Source organism: Mustela nigripes, chromosome 3 (genome assembly GCF_022355385.1).
Source record: "Mustela nigripes isolate SB6536 chromosome 3, MUSNIG.SB6536, whole genome shotgun sequence".
NCBI classification, from domain to species: domain Eukaryota; kingdom Metazoa; phylum Chordata; class Mammalia; order Carnivora; family Mustelidae; genus Mustela; species Mustela nigripes.
The window spans coordinates 128260613-128268984 of NC_081559.1; positions in this window are offsets into that span (position 1 = coordinate 128260613).

Here is an 8372-nt window from a genome sequence, read left to right on the forward strand (position 1 = left end):
TTTAATGTCCTTGTTTAATTCCATCCCCTTGGTCACTCCTGGGTCTATTTGTATTGATTGCTTTTACTGGTTATGGATCATATTTCTCTGCTTCTTTGTAGGTCAGGAAACTTTTAATTGAATTCTGTACATTGTGAACTTGCTATATTGTTGCAAGCTAGATTTTGCTGTGTTCCCTTAAAAAGTATTGGGTTTTGTTCTCGCAGGCAGTTATTTGTAATAGGTTTGGTCCTTTGAAGGCATGCTTTTAGGCTTTGCTAAGGCAGATCCAGAGTTGTCTTTAGTTTAGAGCTAATTTAGCCCCACAGCTAGTATACTTCTCATCTGAGGATGAGTTCATCTCTTTGATATTAGGAAATATACCAACTTTAGTTAGTAGGAAAACAACTATTTACAGTCGTGCATGAGCTCTGAGAATTGTTCACGCTATTGCTTTGTGTTGGTTCTTTGCTCAGGCTCATATGTGAACCAAAGCCTCTATGGGACCTCTCTCCACAGATCTCTGGATCTCTCTCTGTCTGTGTTTGTGTCTCTCTCTCTTTCTTTCCATAGCTCCCTCTTTTCTCATACACATCCCTGAAACTTTTATTTGCCTTAGCCTTTTTGATATATGATCTCTGTCTCTTAAGTCATTGAGAATGCTGACCTCTGCCTGGTTACATAGCTCTGCTCTGCAGCCTGGGAACTGTTTCTAGGAAATAAATTTGAGGGAAATCTTTAATGTTTATCTCATTTTTTCACTTATCTCAGGGATCACAGTCCTGCACTTCTACACCATAACCATTAATTAATATGCAGTTAAGTATAGATATTTGAACCATTTTTTTAATTATCCTATTTTAAGATCATAGTGTATCTTGTTTTTTTTATTATATACTATGCAACACACAGACTTGCTCACTATAGGCATGGAAGAAATACTATAACAAATGCACACTTTTCCATAAAAATGATACAGTAAATTAAGAATTTTAATTTTCTCCAGCTACCAAGACTTTGACACATTAATAGTTTTAGAAACGGTAGGAGAACACAAAGCCCATCTTAATATGTCCTCCCAGGTAATACTCATTGAAAGGGCACTGATGTTAGAATCACAACACATAATCATGATAGGCTAGTTGAAGTCTATATCTATCAACTAATTAGATGTTGACCTTGAGCAAGTTACACTGACTTCTTCGAGTTTAAGTGTCCTTTACTCTAAAATAAGAATCATGCTACTTGCTTTGTTTATGCTTAAAAATGATCACATAGGTCAAATGCCTAGCACTGAACCAACAGTGGACGCTTAACTAATTACATCTCCCTTAATGAATTAAAAAGAAAATGAAAATTACATGATACATAAAAGATAAAATAAGATTCTACTAGTTTGATTGACTTTGAAACATAATAGGCCAAGATATATAAACTTATTTCATATAGATGAGTTCTTCAGTGGAAAGGTTTGATTGAAGATAGTTGTCTAAAGAAAGAATGAGGCATTCAGAAAAAAGGATGTTGATCAGTCACAAAGTGGAGAGTTACTGGCATACATGAGTAGTGCCCACCAGAGCCTTGTTCTAAAGAGAAGGTGTTCTAGAAAGAAGGGCCACATGAAGGCCCCAAGTCTATGTTGAGGAGATGCAGGCATCTGACTTTAATAGTATGATGGTACTAAACATCTAAATTATAAAACTAATCACCTTGTTCTAGTTCCCCATATATGAGGTAATATTCAAATAATAATTTAGCTCTTCCATGTAGCTTACTTATAGGAGGAGACTGTATTGCTCAGAGTATGCAAGTGTTTGGCCCTTATGGTTAGTAATCTATTTTTTGCTTACATAAATTGTATTTTTCAGGAATACATTGATGTTGTATGAGCTCAATCAGCAAGGATCAGTGCATCAGTATCTATTGTTCCAATTGCTCTGAGGCACACACAAGGTCAAAATTCTGAGACTGTAAGAGAAAGTGGCTAGAACAAATTCAATGCCAGATAATCTTTCCAGATAGTGTCCAATTTTGAGAATTTAATTTGTTCTACTTAATATTTTATGTCTATGAGTAGAGAAAAATAGGTATTTACCTATTAATCAAGTTCCATAAAGTGAAGTAGAGTTGAGAGATAGTCTGGAAGTATTATGGTGCTACTGAGGGAAGTAAAGAGAGGAGAGAATTTGCTAAAATACAATCTGTACTCTGAGGTAACTTTATCAGTTACCTTATCAGTCGATAAAACACTAAGTCCATTTGTTTTGCATTTCACACTGTACAAAGTTGGAAATTCACATTCCATGAAGAACATCCCTAAAAATGTTGCTTAGCAAGGATGACAAAAGGGAAGAGAAAGGTTTCGGTGGAGCAATTCATGGCTCTGAATTAAAATTAAAATGCCTGGGATATATTAAAAACAGATCTTTGTCATATTTAATCTCTGCAAATATTCTCTATATAAAGCACGCTCTTGTTGATTTACATCACAAGCTCTGGTGCAAAATGGTGAAGATATACATTACATGAAACATCCAGATGTCACTCATATTCCCTTACAATAGCAACATAATGGAGGATCACTGGACACTTGTTGGCCAGCTGCCTGTGAAGTTTCCTTTTCTTCCTGACCCTTTTCAACAGCTCCCAGTTTTCTTTTAGGGAGGATTCATGTGCTTCTGGGAAAGCTGTATCTACCCACCACCACTGCTATGGGGGTGGAACAAATGATGGAGAATTAATGAAGCAGTACATTTATCTCATTACTCCCACTACAGTGATTAATTCAGGGGTGGATGTGTGATTGAATTCAATTAAATTGAAGTGGATATACAAAGTTTTGTTTAGAACTGTGAGACACGGGCATATGACTGTCATCCAATTGATGTAGGGTATAGATGTGAGGCCTAGGAGTAAAGCAGCCAATTTTAACACCACCAACAAAGAGAAAGGAAGAACCAAGAGAATTAGGAAGACAGAGACAAAGTCCCTATGACATCATAGTCCTAAAGATGAATCTGTGTCTAATGATGGATTTATATTTGTACATCATCTCAGTTATATAAACTAATACATTCTCATTTATTGATTAGGTCAGGTGAACTGAATTTGTTTGCAGCATAAAGTTTCCATGTGAATACAGAAACATATTGTACTTAAAAAAAAAAAGATTTTATTTATTTATTTGATAGACAGAGATCACAAGTAGTCAGAGAAGCAGGCAGAAAGAGAGAGGAGGAAGCAGGTTCCCTGCTGAGCAGAGAGCCCGATGTGGGGCTCGATCCCAGGACCCTGAGACCATGACCTGAGCCGAAGGCAGAGGCTTTAACCCACTGAGCCATCCAGGTGCCCCATCATATTGTACTTAATAGGACATTATTATGACTGGATACTTATTTTCTCTAATTTTTAAATAAAAAACAGAGTTAAATAGAAATTTATAAACCCACATCAATTTTATCTTTTTAGGAAAGATTCTAACAGTGTGAACAATCTTCTAATAACCCAAGTGCTTACTTATCTGCACCATCAAATCGATTTAATCTTGGCACTAAAATTTCAGTTTCACAGTTTAATCTTAAACCACTATGAAGAGCACCTGAAAGTAATAACAGAATGTTCTTGGGCACAAATAGATTTCTTAAACATACAAAGTTGAGAGATAAGCTCTCAAAAAAAAAAATTGAAAGAGAGAAAGAAAGAAAAAAGGAAATAAAGAAAAAGAGAAACTCAAACACTCAATTCATCAAGGAAAACAGGATGAGAGAAAGCCTAACAGCATTTTGTCTCACAATCAAATTGGTTGTGCCCTCTCACTTCCCACATAGATCTAACATTTCAAATGTTCAAGAATGAAGGTAGCACACTGCAACATTTCATGTAAGGATGGAAGTGTTCATGAAAACATGATTGCATCCTAAGATGCTTCATGAACTTTTTTATTCTATCACACCACTCATGCCACACTTCCATTTTTCACAAATTTAATTATGAACGTTCAACTTTGGAGGACTGGGTCAAATACACACCCTTAGAATTTTAGTTATTTCCTGTTCTATAAGATTTAGAATCATGGTATCAGTATTAGGGATTTATTTATTATTTTTTGTCACAACAGAAACTCATTCTAACCTGAGCAAAAGGTATTTGTAAAAAAAGGATATTACAGTTAGCGTATGTATATGTGTGTGTGTGTGTGTGTGTGTGTGTGTGTGTGTGTGTGTGCAATCCCAGGTATGAAATCTCACACAACTGATGCAAGGCTAAGGTAGCAAGCCTGGAAGCAGGAAACAGCAAAGAGAATAACAAAGGGACACATACATGCATACAACTGGAAACAGGCAGCACCGTAACCATCTCTAAACAGCTCTTAACACCTTGGGCAGGAATCCTGTCCCCCTACAAGAGGGATGAAATACTGTCAACCTTCCCTCTTTTTGGGTCAGGATGCAAGTTCCCAGGAGACATGGATCATATGGTCAAATGGAAGCAACATGCAAAGAAAAAGAGGTTCAGGTCTCTTTGGCTTGTGCTTCTGCAATGAGAAGTAAACCCCTGGAGTTCCTCTCCCCAGAAGAAATTGGGGTACTATTAAGAAGAGGCCTGGGCTCTATTCAGATAAACTGGTGCAACTGGCAAGTGCAGGATCTTCAGAACAGGAATCCAAAGGATTCTTAGCTTCTCAGATAGCCAGGATACTAAAGGAGTAAACAGCATGATTGCTGGCATTTTGTTTTGTCATTTTAAGCTGGTCAGAAAATTGCCATGTTTCTAGAAATATACATCTTGAAGGTAAAATGCTACTCCTCTGGTAGGACAATTTTGAGGAGGGAATTACATAGAGATCATGCTGTGTGACTCTTTGAAATGTAGTATGAAGAAAAGCTCGAGATTGTAAGCCTGCAAGCTATGCTCTGCCTCCTAAGGCGACTGGCCCCTTTTAAGTCCCATGCCAGTCCTAAAGAGCACTCTACTGAAGAGAAAGGGCTGGTTTCTCAAATCCACCTTTAAGGAGAAAAGAGCAGATGAAGTCAGTTAATTCATGAAAATGTCTTTACAAGTATCCCTCTTTTCTGAAAGACCTGCACTAGGTGGTGTGACTTTGTAAAGGCAAAAATCCAATTATTTCTCTTGGTTAGAGAAAACAGGTACTAATGTAGGACTTTCAGAAAAGCAAAGTAGCCCAACATGAACCTTCACACTTTCAGAAAGTGGAGGACATGAGTCACTTTACAGAAGGTTTCATGGGAATGCCCTCACTTTCATAGGATGGCAAGGGTGGGCGGTGAGAAAGGGGGTCTGTCATGGAAATGGCACGCTGTGAAAGAAAATAAAGTGGTGTATTTATTCCAAGTCTTTGTCCTCTAAGTTTCTAGTAAGCAATGTGCTTTATTTTTCTTGTCTATAGAATCTGCCGTGAGGAACCTGATTTCCAAGTGCCTTGCCTTTGCTGTATTGGATTGTATAAAGCTAGCGGAAGGAGTGTTCATCCTTAGACTAAAGCCTGTGAACAAAAGCTTTGGAGTTTGCTTCAGTCGTAGCTAAGCAACACGGAAGAAGTGGTAGGATGAGGAAAGGGAAAAATGCATCATTGTTCTTTAACTCCCAGGCCCTGTCCTTAACGCTCAGAAGAATAGTCACAGAAGAGCAATCCCACTTTCCTATGACACAGCCCTTTGTAAATGTAATACACTAGTGCAATATCTAAATACTCAGTGTGTCCGACGGTTCCATCCACCACATCCCGTCACTGCCGCAGAGGAATGGATGCAAGATGACAGTCATTCAACCAGGCAAATAGAACGCACCAGAGAAAATATATAATGTGAAATCACTTAAGCCCTTTGATATAGCTTTGCAATATGTATCTCTTCCCCCATCCTTTTGTTGCCTGTGTGTAAAAGCCAGCATGATTACACACTTGGCACAAATTCATAAACAAAACTCATTTCCCTAAAATAGAAAAACATAAACTCAGAAAAGGCCGTAGCTACATTAAAATTGATTCCGATTCTGTTACTACCTACGCAAGATTAGTCAAAGATGAAGGTTAAAAAAAAAAGTGTCACCTCTTTACTTTGTCCTTTTTTTATATTACTGTAGAGAAATACGGTCTAAAATTTGTAGTCAGGTAGAGTATAAAAGTAACAATTATAGCATTTACTCTAATTTTTTTCTTTTATGCAATAATTCCAGGAAAAATGGACTATGTTTTTATGTACATTTAAATGTTTATAGAGTCACTTCAAAATAAGTATAGACAATATGGATATATAGAGAGCTATATATCTATAATTAATAAATAAAATAAACGGAAAGAACCAGTTCTCTCCTTTTCTTTTCCTATGTTTGTTTTGAAATACATTGCCCTGCATATATCACTATTTAAGATTATCAGGTGTTGACTCAGCAATAAATCTAATTTTTCATCCAGATAGCTTAGTGCAGACTATTATACAAATATATGTCATCTTAAACCAACACATTTTTATTTAGCATACCATCGAGGAGAACAGCTTGAGTGGTATAATGGAAATCATACCAGGCATAAAGTGAGAAGACAGCTCTGGTCTCAAAGTCTTCTCTTACGGCTCATAAAACTAGTTAATATCTAAGTTTCAAAATAAAATTTATTCTGTTGCACATTTTGATATGCACTTTTATTTTAATAACATTAAAATGTACACTATCAAAAATCATTAAGGACACTATTTCATCTGAGGTACTGGGGATATTCCAGTGAACAAGACAAAGACCATGCCCTCTGGGAGCCTAAGTTCTAATGGGGGAGTGAAAGTCAACAAGAAAACAAGTGATATTATTTGTGATAGATAAGTGCAATGGAGAAAAATAAAGCAACAAAAGGGGAGAGAGAATGCCATTTTATTCATGGTCATTCGTGGTCAGAGGAGGCCTCCTCAGACAAGAGGGAGTTTGAAGGAAAAAGACAGTAAGATGTGGGGGAAGAACATTTCAAGCCCAACCAGGGAAATACTAGAAGTTACTTCTGTCCTGGAACAATGTCGCGCTCTCCCTGCCTGCAGAGATGACGCAACACCAACACACACACAGGTCGATGCATAAGCTCTTGTTTATTCCCTGGTCGATTTTTCTCCTCCCCCTGCGGAGAAGTTCCCTTGCCTTATATAGGGCATAAGAGCCAATCACAGAGGTGTTCACGTGAATAGGAGGTATCTGGGGCTCCTAGGCAGTGGTGGCATGCGGTGTTCATGTGATGAGCACGAGGTCACGTGTGGCCAGGGTGGATGTTTTTTAGGCTGTCCGTGCTGCTCGGGCTATGTAGCCAGGGCCATCTTAGGGGCGCGACCCTGACAGAACAATACAGTAATTTAACAAGACTCATATGTGTCTGTGAACTACACAAACAAAAGCCATTGAACTCGAACGATGTGCATCCCCAACTCAATTTCTCACAGACTAGCATTTCTTCTTACATTACCTGACACAGGAAAACTGATGGAAGTGGACAGACAGGATTGCAGAGCCTCAGTGGGTCTCATTTTGGCATAAGCTAAGTGACCCCGAATCTAAGGGCTGATAGATTCACAAATGACCCTGACAGGTGAACTTTACTGGTTGGAGCCAGAAAGAGACCTGCTCAGCAGTGGGGTGCTGGGCTCCCCAGGAGCATGCCCTGACTGAGTGAATACACTGGGAGATACATCAACTAGGCTGAGGAGAGACACAGGCAGAGTCTACAGTTAAGAATGGATCTATTTCGTCTGGACAGAGATCAGCCAGAAGATAGCCAGAACCAAAGAGCCGGTGCAGGGGGACAAGCCCAAGACCTCATGTAGGGCCAGGACCTCTTTCCTAATCCCGACATCAGGAGGACAGGAAGCTGTCATTCCCGGGAAGCCAGCCACCATGTGGGGAAGGCACAGGGGAGATGGGGAGGAGCAGGTATGTTCAAAGTGAACCACATCCACAGGCTTTTCACCCAACAGATGTGATCTAGACTGAAACTAAATGGGCACTCATCACCTACATCTCCCCGACCTTCTTGGCCCAGCCCTGAGAAGCAGAGGTTGTTAAGCAGGAGTAGGTCAACCAGAGAAAATAAAAAGGTGCTATTCTGTTTGTTTTTATGAATTCAGTGTGTGAAACTGTGACCTGTCAACTTGGAGGTCCAGGGCTGTGAGAAGGGCAGCTTCATCCAGAAACCAAGGGGTGCCCTGTAGCTCAGACAGAAAAGGACATCCCGGTCCTCAGCATTCATGGTCACACAAGGATAGTGGAGCCTAACTCGGAAGGGTGGGGAGACAGAAAACAGCCAAAGGTCCAGACCGTAGCATGAACTTACTGACCCAGGGAATACAGCTGACTGGCCTGGAGGAGGGTATCTGTGTTTTGAATCTGCTTTCAACACCCTG